Source organism: Carassius carassius, chromosome 16 (genome assembly GCF_963082965.1).
Source record: "Carassius carassius chromosome 16, fCarCar2.1, whole genome shotgun sequence".
NCBI lineage: Eukaryota > Metazoa > Chordata > Actinopteri > Cypriniformes > Cyprinidae > Carassius > Carassius carassius.
Window position 1 is genome coordinate 13,973,037 of NC_081770.1, and position 12,235 is coordinate 13,985,271.

The following is a 12,235-nucleotide window of genomic DNA, read 5'->3' on the forward strand; positions in this document are numbered from 1 at the left end:
TGGTGAGTTGCTATCGTTTAGCATCGCAGCAATGAGCACTGGAGCTAGTCTACGAGCAGCAGTGCACAATAACGACACACACACACATATATATACATATATATATATATAAGTACCGGTAACCTTTGTCATAGTGTCGTAGAACTGGTAAACGTTGTCTTTGTCATCTAGAAATAGAAGGCATCATGCTAGCTATTTGGACGTTTCTAAGCGTTTATCTCGTCCTCCGATGAAAATGTTGTTGCAAACGTAACCGCGTGTGTGTCGCTGTGTTTGGCAGGTGCTTGTGTGGGTGCTGTCTGTCGTCCCATGGAAACTGCGCTGAAAAGCTTGTGCTGTTGGGAAGTGAGTGCGTTTGGGTCGCTGTTGGTCGATATCTCTCTATCTATCTGTCTGTCTATCTATCTATATATGTAGTCAATCTATCTATATATATCTATGTATTTATCTATTTATCTATAATCTGCGCTATCTGAATACTCTCGTCTACTACTCGTCTCTCTCTAGTCACTCTCAATGCTCTCAAGGCGGCTTTGGTAAATTCTCTCCCCGACGTGATGCAATGCATTACGGGGAAAGGAGACCGCTGTAAGATAGTACCTACTTTTTCGTATTATATTCCGTTTTGTGATACCCAACAACATAAAATACAATGGATAACAGTTTAAATGTTTATTACCATCAAGCAAATTGCACAAATTCGTAAAAAAATTTACCCTGCAACACGGCCTTTAAGTCTCTACACGTCTAATCTATTTTACCAACAAACATCTTCAGGGAATAACGGCAGTTAAATGTGCGTTCTATGAAAGAGAAATTATTATCCTGAAAGGGAAACTTCAATTTCTTTGTCTCTGCGAAACATATCATCACTTGAATCACTGGTAAAGCTGGTAGTCTTGCAATTTATTTAAATCTGATCTGCGGAGTATGCCTGAATCTATGGGACAAAATGATGTCTTAAAAAGGGACGATTCTGAATGGTTGGAAACCCTGCTGCAAGGCTAAGTGTTTTCTTTAGAATACACGCACAAACAGAGCTGTAATAGATTTAAACAACACAGGCTGACCCTGTAAAATGTTGGTTTAACGAGCTGTATTTTTTTATAACTGTAAAAATAACCTCACCTCAGAAGACTTAAAGCTGTGTGTTGGCGCTGCGCTAGCAGTGACTTTCTTTTCTTCATCTTCTTCTGGGGTTTTTATCGGCAGTTTGCAGACGAAGTGCATTACCGCCATCTACTGGATTAAGGTGTGAACTCATTGGGATATCAGATTTTATAACCTACTAAGTTAAAAAAAAAAAAAAAAAAAAAAAAAAATATATATATATATATATGTATATATATATATATATATATATATAGTGGGGAAAGTATGGGATGGCGTTTGGCACAATGGGACAAGTGTGGGTAAACTGTAAACTGGGTGTGGAAACAATAGGGAAAGAGTGGGAATATTGTTGGCCAAAAGTATGCCTTATATTTATCCTAAGTACCATCCCAGTTGAAAATGTGTACCTAGTAGTCATGAGTGGGTCAGATTTTTTTCCAACCCACGTGTCCCGCTTTTATGAAACTATTTGGCTCACCCCAGCCCACCCCACAAATAAAGTAACATTTCTTTACCCGCCTCGACCCGCAGGTTACCCACGGAGAACCGCGGGTTATGAGACGACCCGCGTATTGGGGACATCACGCATAGACCTTTGCATTGTAGCCTTATCAAAGAACCTAATAAAATATGAAAATATATATTACAAATATGTAATAGATGCTATAGGGAATTCTATGCAACATACAGGGATTTTGTTTTTCATTTTGTTTTTAATGACCCGCCCCACAGATAAAGTGCTGATTTCTTTTATGAGATGACCCGCGCATCATTAGTACCTAGGGCCCCAGCAGACCTCACAGTATGCCAACACTTTGGAGGGAAAAGTGGACATAAACCTGTGTAGGGCCTTTGTGGCCTTAACAAATAACAATACTTTGTACCTGCAGAATGCTGCAATATTACTATTAAATCAAATGCAGAATAACTGACTAACTAACATAAAATAAACTAACATGTTGAAAGTAGAAGTAATAAATTAAGAGTCATAAATGTAAAATACTTTGATTTATTCACAGCCATGTGAAAGATGCAGAAAAAACACTGTTAAAAATTTTAGGATCATTAAGTTAAGATGTTTTTGAAAGAAGTCTCTTATGCTCACCCAAACTACATTTATTTGTTCAGAAATACAGGTAAAGCAGTATCATTATAAAATATGAAAATGTTAAATAACTGTTTTAATATTTAAAAAAGAAAAAAAAAATTGCTATGATGTATGTGTAAAATAATTTGCTTTATTATTTAACAATTCATGTTAAGTTTTGGTGTTTGGTTTAGTTGCCTAGGCTAAATAGTTTACCAGTTAACATAATGTTATTGAAAACTATTATACCAAGCAGTAGACCCACAATTAACATTAGCTTCCCACGTTCAGGCTATATTAAGTTTGTTGGTTGTACAGAAAATAAATAAATAAATACAGCGTTTCAGTGTTGTACAACACATGTTACATGTTAATGCCACCATATTAATGTAATGGTAAACTCGCGTGGAGCAGCAACATTTACTATGAGCCACTCTGAGAAAATTATTTTGCTTAAAGCCATCTGTAGCTAAAGAGACCTCTGCAATGTAGTCCACAAGCTACACACACTCATTCAATACACTCCTTCACACATACACAAACACACACACACACACACACAAATTTACTTTATCACTCACATTCACACATAAGTTTTTCTGTTTCTGTTAGAACATTTCAAATATTTTAGAATACCTTTTCTATAGTATTCTCTTTTACATTATTAGTAATTGTTCTCACTACACTATTAATGTGTATTTGTCCTCTATACTTTTATGGCTCTCAATAGATTCAGTGGTTGGAGTTGTGTTAATACTCCTTGAAAAGTTCTGTTGCTATTTTCTGATTATGTTTCTGGGTACATTTAAAAACAAAACATATTGATAATTTAATAATTGTTGAAAAGCTAAAATGGTGGTTTTCAACTTCCAAATAGTTGTGCAATGATTGATAAATAAACGTTTGATTGCTGAATATTGTACCCTTTTTGAAGTAGCTGTTTAGTAGGATCATGAATTTGCATTCCATTGCATACCTGACCCTTAATATATTATAGTATGATTAACATTCAAATGATTAATTAATTAGAAAATTGTTGCTACAAATTCAGGTCTCATCACTTTGTTCAGTTCATTTTTTGTCATTAAATCAGTGTTGCTGATGCAAAGTAGGCCATTTGTTAACAAACTCAAAGTAACTAAATTGGGATACAATTATGAGTCATTCACAAACTGTTAAACATTTAACTGTTGGCTAATTTGAAGCTAGCCTTTATCTGGGAGATCACAGGGATATGTGAATATTTGATCTGTTAACTGGTTGCATATGTCAGATTTTTTTGCATGACTCGGGCGGAGAAAAGCTGTTGCTATCAAACATTGTTTACTTAATCACCTGGAAAGTGTAATAATGGTGAAGGGATAGATCAAATAGGCCGCCTAATGGAAGGTTTGCAAAGAAATTTCATGCTCCCTTTTAAAAGTATTATTTTTTTTATATTTTTAAAATACAAAAATACAGTAGTTTATTTTGATACATGGTGAGGCTGCTGTATTTTGTAGTTTATTTTGATAGACTTAAAATGAAGTTATTTGGTATTTTATTTCAAAATACATTTTAATTTATATTTGCCAAACCAAGTGATTATGCCAAGTAAACTGCAGTTAACTGTTGCCATCTTAAATTGAGAGGCATTTCACCAACTTCTACCTGTTAGGCTGAAACAGGAGATGATCTAAATGCCCCACAACATATCTTTAATGCATTTGCTTTCATTTTTCCAAATTTTTCAGGATGGTTCTTCTTTGCTGAAGATCCATATAGTATGCAACTATAGTTCAGTCTAATCAACATTGTGTAAATCGTTTTTAATGCCAACCTGTCCGCCCCGCAGACCAAGTCATACATCTCATTATATTAAACACTCTCTTGCATTTATCCTCCATCCTTTTAACATTCTTTCAATGTAAGTCTACTGTCTATAACCACATGGCTAGCTGTAACTACTTTTTCTTTCTAGTTTTAGAGATAGGGGCTGTGTCAGAAATGGCACAACTCCCTAGTATGCAAAAAGCTGTAGGTGACCGAATAAGTATGTTTGAATCATCCATATTCCATAAAAAGAGTAGACAAAAATTGCAATAATTCTCGCGAGATTTGGACGTACATTCTAAAATACCTACATACCAGCTATATAGTAGGAAAAGAGTATGTGAAGAAAGAAGTACGTTTGAAAACCAGAGTATTCATGAAAAAAATAGGTCAGAAATCCCTGTTTGTCCTATTGTTTCAGCCCAGATTCTGAAGTGTTCATCGATGGACACTCTTCTATGCCAGAAGCCCACGGGAGAGGATACATCATCATTGGACATGAATGAGAACAGCAACAAGGGTGTTTACAAATTTATTACAAATCAAAAACTGTCAAGGAATGCTCAACAACGCCTCTCTCCTGCGTATAAGGACTGCTTTTCCCATTATCCACCTCTGTTCATTATCTCCAGATTAATCTCCTTATCCTTGCATTATTATCACCTGTGTACCCTCAGCTCCCCTTTATCTGGACTGCTCTGCTCATTGTTCATTTGTGAAGTCTTGATCTACCCAAACTCTGTCTGTCACGGTTCGTGAATGCACCGTCTCCAGCTGTATTCATGTTACGTCATGTTGATTGTTTCATGTGGGTGTTGCCGCTGATCGTCTAATCAAGAGAGGAGTCTTAACAACACTGGTCGCGCGGTTCAAGCCCTGGTGACGCAGGTGTCCGAGCTCACCCAACAATTCCATCTTCTTCGAGCTCCCACTGCGCCGCCCACATCGCCTGTTCTCCCTACACCACCAGTGACCGCCTCCCAGCCAGAACTACGCCTCCCTATCCCGGAGACATACTCGGGTGAGCCTAACTTCTGTAGAGCATTTCTAACCCGCTGTGACATGCACTTTTCCCTTCAGCCAAGAACCTTTTCTAACGAAAGAGCCAAGGTGGCCTTCGTATTGACGGTGCTCTCTGGGAGGGCAGCACTATGGGGGACAGCGGTGTGGGAGAACCAGGACCCATGCTGCGCCTCGTTCCAGGCGCTCTCTGCCGAGATGAGGCGGGTCTTTGATCGGGCCGTCGCAGGACGGGAGGCGGCCAGGAAGCTGGCGGAGTTACGCCAGCAAGAGAGATCCGTCTCAGACTATTCAATCGAGTTCCGGACCCTGGCGGTGGAGTGCCATTGGAACGAGGAGGCGCAGTGGGACATGTTCCTGCATGGGCTGGCTGACCGCGTCCAGAGGGAGATCTACGCCCTGGATCTTCCCCCGTCCCTCAATGGACTTATTGAGCTGGCACTACGGGTCGACGCACGTCTGACACGGATGGAGAGGAGGAGTCTACTCAGCACCCCATCCAGGGGACCGGCAGACGTGCAATTCAGCGGTGGGGACGCGGCCAACCCCGTCTACGATCACGAGCCCATGCAGGTAGGGCGAGCTTGGCTTTCCCGGGAGGAGAAGGAGAGGCGGAGGTCCCTGGGCCTATGCCTTTACTGCGGGGGGGCCGGACATCAAGCCCATGCCTGTCCGGTAAAAGGCCAGGCCCGGTAGTACGTATGAGGCTACTATCGGGTGGGATCTCCGCAGAGAAGACCTCATCACCATCATCATCATCATCTACGCTCCTTCCAGTAAGGCTGCGGTGGTCAGCACAGACACACCACTGTCAAGCACTACTGGACTCTGGGGCAGAAGGTAACTTCATGGATAGCACATTAGCACACAAGCTCCACATTCCCCTCAGACCCCTTCCGCACCACATCATGGTTCACGCCCTCACTGGACAGCAACTCCCTACCATCTCGTACATTACTGAAGACATCACACTCATCACATCTGGCAATAACTCCGAGACCATCCCCTTTTACATCCTTGACTCTCCCCTGGCACCCATTGTCCTCGGGCACCCTTGGCTCCTCCTCCATAACCCCAAAATAGACTGGTCCTCTAATTCCATTTTGTCCTGGTGTAAAAAGTGTCATGAGTCTTGTTTAGTGTCTGCCTGACCGTCTGTGTCTGTGTTACAGGAGGAGGCGGTGGATTTGTCTAACGTGCCCGCTGAGTACCTCCATCTGAAGGAAGTGTTCAGAAGTTCTCGTGCTGCTTCTCTTCCTCCGCATCGTCCTTACGACTGTGCCATAGATTTACTATCAGGTAAGTCTCCGCCTAAGGGCAAACTCTATTCACTTTCTGTTCCAGAGAGGGAGGCTATGGAGAAATATATTTCTGATCAGTTCATTTATGTCTACCTGGACGACATATTGATTTTTTCTTCCTCTCTCCAGGAACATGTGCAGCATGTCCAACGAGTGCTTCAGAGGTTGCTAGAGAATGGGCTTTTTGTCAAGGCGAAGAAATGCGAGTTTCATGCACAGTCAATTCCATTTTTGGGGTATATCGTGTCGACTGAGGGAATACGCATGGATCCCGAGAAAGTTAAGGCTGTGGTAGAATGGCCAAGCCCAGATTCCCGTAAGGCCCTACAGAGGTTTCTGGGGTTCGCTAACTTCTACCGGCGTTTCATTCGCAACTTCCGCCAACTAGCCGCACCTCTGACCGCCTTGACCTCCGCCAAGACTGCGTTCAGGTGGTCAGACACAGCTGAGGCTGTGTTTGCCAAACTGAAGAGCCGTTTAATTTCAGCCCCTATTCTGATTACCCCTGACCCTACACGTCAGTTCGTGGTGGAGGTCGACGCGTCAGAGGTGGGGGTAGGAGCGGTGTTATCTCAACGTACTCCCTTAGACGACAAGGTCCACCCTTGCGCGTATTTTTCATATCGTTTATCTCCGGCAGAACGAAATTACGATATTGGTAACCGAGAATTGTTGGCAGTTAAGATGGCATTGGAGGAATGGCGACACTGGTTAGAAGGATCAGGGGTTCCTTTTATAGTACGGACTGACCACAAGAATTTAGAGTACATTAGCACCGCCAAAAGGTTGAACTCCAGGCAGGCTCGATGGGCACTTTTTTTCGGACGTTTTGACTTTACTATCTCATACCGCCCGGGTTCCAAGAATATCAAACCCGATTCTTTGTCACGTATTTTTGACCATTCCAAACGCCCGTCTACTCCCGAGTGTATTTTTCCTGAGAGATTAGAACGGCCTTAGAAGGGGTAACGCCTCTGCCCGGGTGCCCACCGAACCGTTTGTTTGTGCCGGAGGGATTAAGGTCTAACGTGATCCAGTGGGGACATTGCTCTAATGTAGCTTGCCATCCAGGAGTTAACCGGACTAGATTTTTAGTCAAGCAACGATTCTGGTGGCCACTTATGGCTCGTGACATTCACAATTTTGTTCTGGCTTGCTCGGTTTGTGCCACTGGTAAGACTTCCAATCGACCCCCTGATGGGTTACTCCAACCGCTGCCGGTCCCTTCGAGACCCTGGTCCCACATCGCACTAGATTTTATTACCGCCCTCCCGCCCTCTCAGGGCAACACGGTTGTTTTGACCGTGGTGGACTGGTTCTCGAAGGCAGCCCACATTATTCCCTTGCCCAAGTTGCCCTCAGCCAAGGAGACAGCGTTGACCGTCATAGACCACGTCTTTCGTTTACATGGCCTCCCGATAGACGTGGTTTCTGACAGGGGACCCCAACTTGTGTCTAAATTTTGGCGAGAATTCTGTAAATTACTGGGAGCTACTGTAAGTCTGTCCTCAGGGTTTCACCCCCAGAGCAATGGTCAAACCGAGAGAGCCAACCAAGATTTGGAAAGGGTGTTGCGATGTTTGGTCTCCAAGAATCCTTCCTCCTGGAGCCAACAATTGTCTATGGTGGAGTTCGCCCACAATACCTTACCAGTATCTGCTACGGGCCTATCTCCTTTTGAGTGTAGTGTAGGTTACCAGCCACCTATTTTTCCCAGTATGGAATCCGAAGTTGCGGTCCCCTCCGTTCACGCCTTCGTCCAGAGGTGTCACCGCACTTGGACCAGAGCCCGTGAGACTCTACTCCAAGTGGGGGCGCGCACCAAGGCCAAGGCCGATCGCCACCAGTCTAGGCCTCCCGTATACGTCGTGGGTCAAAAAGTGTGGCTTTCTACCAAGAATATTCCTCTCCGTTCCGTATCTAATAAATTGGCTCCCAAATTTATTGGCCCGTTTACTGTCACCAAGATCATTAGCCCGGTGGCAGTCCGCCTGAAACTCCCTCCTACGTACAGGAGAATTCATCCCGCCTTTCATGTATCCAAAATTAAGCCCGTATTTCATTCTCCCATTAATCCGCCTACCTCGGTTCCTCCCCCACCGCGTCTCGTAGATGGGGATACCACCTATTTGGTTAATCGCATTCTGGACTCTAGAAGGAGGGGACGCGGATTTCAGTACTTGGAGGACTGGGAGGGTTACGGTCCGGAGGAGAGAAGTTGGGTACCTGCTAGGGACATCCTGGATCACTCCCTTATCGATGATTACAATCGACAGGTAAGAGATTCTGGGGACGCCAGGAGGCGTCCTTAGGAGGAGGGGTACTGTCACGGTTCATGAATGCACCGTCTCCAGCTGTATTCATGTTACGTCATGTTGATTGTTTCATGTGGGTGTGCAGGTGCAACTCATTCCAACGGCCTATTTAACGCCCTGTCTTTCGTCTCCTGTTTGTCAGATCGTTGTTTGTAGGTTCGTGTCTAATGTCTCGTTCGTGTGTTCCTGCCTTGCTTTGTCTCCTGTCTGGTTACTGTTGGATCTTCACCTTCATGCACGGATTATCGTCACCGCACTTGGAGTTACCGCCACCGTCATCTGCATCAGCACACGCCACTCTCCTACTCACCAGTCTGTGCTGCCATCGTGGTCCCTGCGTCATTCTCTGACCTTCCATCATCTCATCATTTCTAATAAACTCTGTTTACTTGCTTTTGTCTCCTGTCTTCCATACTCGAGTGTCACACTGTCTCTAGCTTATCTCTCGTGTTTGCTCTTGTGATTTTGACTTGGACTCTGATCTCATTTTTGAACCTAAGCTGCCAGCCCCTTACCTAGGCCTGTCTTGAGTTGTTCAGCGTGGCTGAGAATCAAGCTCCGAGTCCAGCTGCACCTGCTCCTGTTCCACCTGCCATGAGTAAAAATACAAGTCAGCCTAAAATATCCCTTCCCAAGAAATTTGATGGCTAACATTCTGCCTGTAAGGGATTTTTGTTGCAGTGCATTTTGTATTTTGATCAGCAGGCATAGTCCTACTTCCACTCGGGGAAGTCGTGGCCTAATGGTTAGAGAGTCGGACTCCCAATCGAAAGGTTGTGAGTTCGAGTCCCGGTCCGGCAGGAATTGTGGGTGGGGGGAGAGCATGTACAGTTCTCTCTCGACCTTCAATACCATGACTTAGGTGCCCTTGAGCAAGGCATCGAACCCCCAACTGCTCCCCGGGCGCCGCAGCATAAATGGCTGCCCACTGCTCCGGGTGTGTGCTCACAGTGTGTGTGTGTGTTCACTGCTCTGTGTGTGTGCATTTCGGATGGGTTAAATGCAGAGCACAAATTCTGAGTATGGGTCACCATACTTGGCTGAATGTCACTTCACTTTCACTGATGCGAGCCGCGTTTCCTTCATATGCTCCCTACTCACCGGCTGGGCTCTGGAATGGGCTACTGCACTCTGGTATGGAGGTTAGCTCTCTTTCCCCTCTTAAGATGAGTTTTTAACCCAATTTAGAGAGGTGTTTGAACATTCAGCAGGAACCTCTAAAGCTCCTGTATCGCAAAGGACTCAACCCGGACATGCTGGGACGACGGTAAATCCTTGAATCAAATTATGGAGCTCGCCATCCGCCTCGACAACTTGATTCGCTCCTGACGCACACCTCTCAGGTCCAATTTCTTCGAGTGTGCTTCCCCCAGCACGGGGTCGGAGCCCATGCAGATTGGTTACACACGCCTCTCTACGGCGGAGTGGGAGAGGAGACGCCGTAAACATCTCTGCATGTTTTGCGGAGAGGCAGGACATCTGAGGGCTACCTGTCCGGTTAATCAAGCGCTCAAGAATTCTGCTGCGGTGAGTTCTAATCACTCTTCTAAATTATTTTCTGTGGATAGTTCTTTGAAGTTTAACGGACAAACTTTAAATGTAAAGTCCTTGATTGATTCTGGAGCTGCGGTGAGTTCTAATCACTCTTCTTAATTATTCTCTGTGGATAGTTCTTTTAAGTTTAACGGACAAACTTTCTGGAGTTTCTGGAGCTGCTGGAAATTTTATTGACCTTGCATTTGCTAAAACTCTCCTCACATGTGAGTCTGGTGTGACCGTGGAAGCACTGGATGGACACCCCCTGGGGTCTGGAGAGGTGCAATACACTACGCAACCCCTCACGCTCAGCTTTGGAACAGCATTCTGAAACTATCCAATTCTTCAAGATTCACTCGCCCGTGCATCCTATAATCTTGGGGCTTCCATGGCTAGAGTGACATAACCCCCAGATTTCCTGGTCAGACGGGAGAATATCCCGGTTGTCCGCATTCTATCAGATAAACTGCATGGCTGCTGTCCCAGGTACTGAACTCCACAGCGCTTCCCTCAAGGGAATGGATTTTCAGAGAATTCCCCCCGAATACCACAATCTAGCTCTCATCTTCCGGCTCACTGTGCTGGTGACTGTGCCATTGAGCTTTTGCCTGGGGCTGTACCTCCACGCGGAAGAGTTTACCCGCTGTCACAACCTGAAACAGAAGCCATGAGGGCGTACATTGACGAACAGCTGGCTAAAGGTTTTATTACTACCTCTACATCTCCGGCTTCCGCCAGATTCTTTTTCGTTAAGAAGAAGGATGGGGGTCTTCGGCCGTGCATCAACTATCGTGTTCTTAATGAAGTGACAATGAATTACCGCTATCCTCTCCCGTTAGTCCCAGCAGATCTGGAAATGCTCCGTACTGCCTGGTACTTTACCAAACTGGACTTAAGGAATGCATACAACCTGATTCGCATACAGAGTGGTGACGAGTGGAAAACTGCGTTTTCTACTACATCCGGGCACTACGAATATCGGGTGATGCCTTTCGGCCTGTCAAACAGTCCTTCCATTTTTCTAGCTTTTGTATATGAAATTTTCTGGGACATGTTACATCAGAGAGTTCTTGTCTACATTGATGACATTTTGATTTATTCTGATTCCCTTGAGGAGCATGTCCAAGATGTTTGTGCAGTCCTCAAGCGCCTGATTGATAACCAGCTCTATGCCAAGCTCTCCAAGTGTGAGTTTCACCAGAAACGTATCTCCTTTTTGGCTATATTATCAGTGCGGACGAAGTTCTGATGGATGATAGCAAGGTCAGAGCCGTGGAGAATTGGCCCCAAACTTCCTCTGATAAGGAGCTGCAGCGCTTTTTGGGCTTTGCCAACTTTTACAGCAGATTCATCTGCAACTTCAGTCTAATTGTATCTCCCCTCACATCTCTGCTTCGAGGAGGGGGTAAATATTTTAAGTGGACAACAGATTGTGCTGCGGCCTTTGCTCAGCTTAAGGAGAAATTCACTTCTGCTCCTATTCTCCATCACCCAGATCCTGAGAGGGAGTTTATCATTGAAGTGGATGCATCTAACACAGGAGTGGGGGCTGTCCTGTCTCAGAGGTATGGTAACCCTGCGAAAATTTTCCTTTGTGCCTTCTACTCTCGCAAGCTCAACTCTGCAGGACGCAATTATGACGTGGGTGATCGCGAACTCCTGGCCATGAAGACCGCCTTTGAGGAGTGGAGGCACTGGCTAAAGGGAGCTCGTCAGCCTTTTACAGTGCTCACTGATCACAGGAATCTGGAGTACATCAGGTCAGCTGAATGCTCGCCAGGCTCGCTGGTCTCTGTTCTTTTCAAGATTCGATTTTAAGATCACCTACAGGCCGGGCTCCCAGAACGGCAAAGCTGACGCCCTGTCCCAACAGTTTGACGGTCCCTGTGAAGAATCTAAGCCTGAACCCATTATTCCCACTACACTAATCATGGCTCCTGTCCACTGGAACATCAACTCCGAAATCACAGTGTCTCTAAGTAATCATCCCGCTCCGCCAGAATGTCCCGCTGACCGTATCTTTGTTCCATCCGGGCTCCACCACCGTGTGC

At 44.9% G+C, this 12,235-nt stretch overlaps 1 protein-coding gene across 3 annotated transcripts in view; it reads right to left on the reverse strand.

Moving 5' to 3' along the window:
- LOC132159610 (gastrula zinc finger protein XlCGF57.1-like) overlaps window positions 1-12,235 on the reverse strand; it is a 114,036-nt gene that overhangs the window by 15,447 nt on the left and 86,354 nt on the right. The window contains exon 1 of one of the 3 annotated variants that reach the window (XM_059569169.1): window positions 1,129-1,211. The exons of the other annotated variants lie outside the window; for them this stretch is intronic. The gene's annotated coding sequence lies outside the window, so the exon portion shown is untranslated. Of the gene's footprint in view, window positions 1-1,128; window positions 1,212-12,235 lie in introns of those variants that run through there. 3 annotated transcript variants of the gene reach the window in all.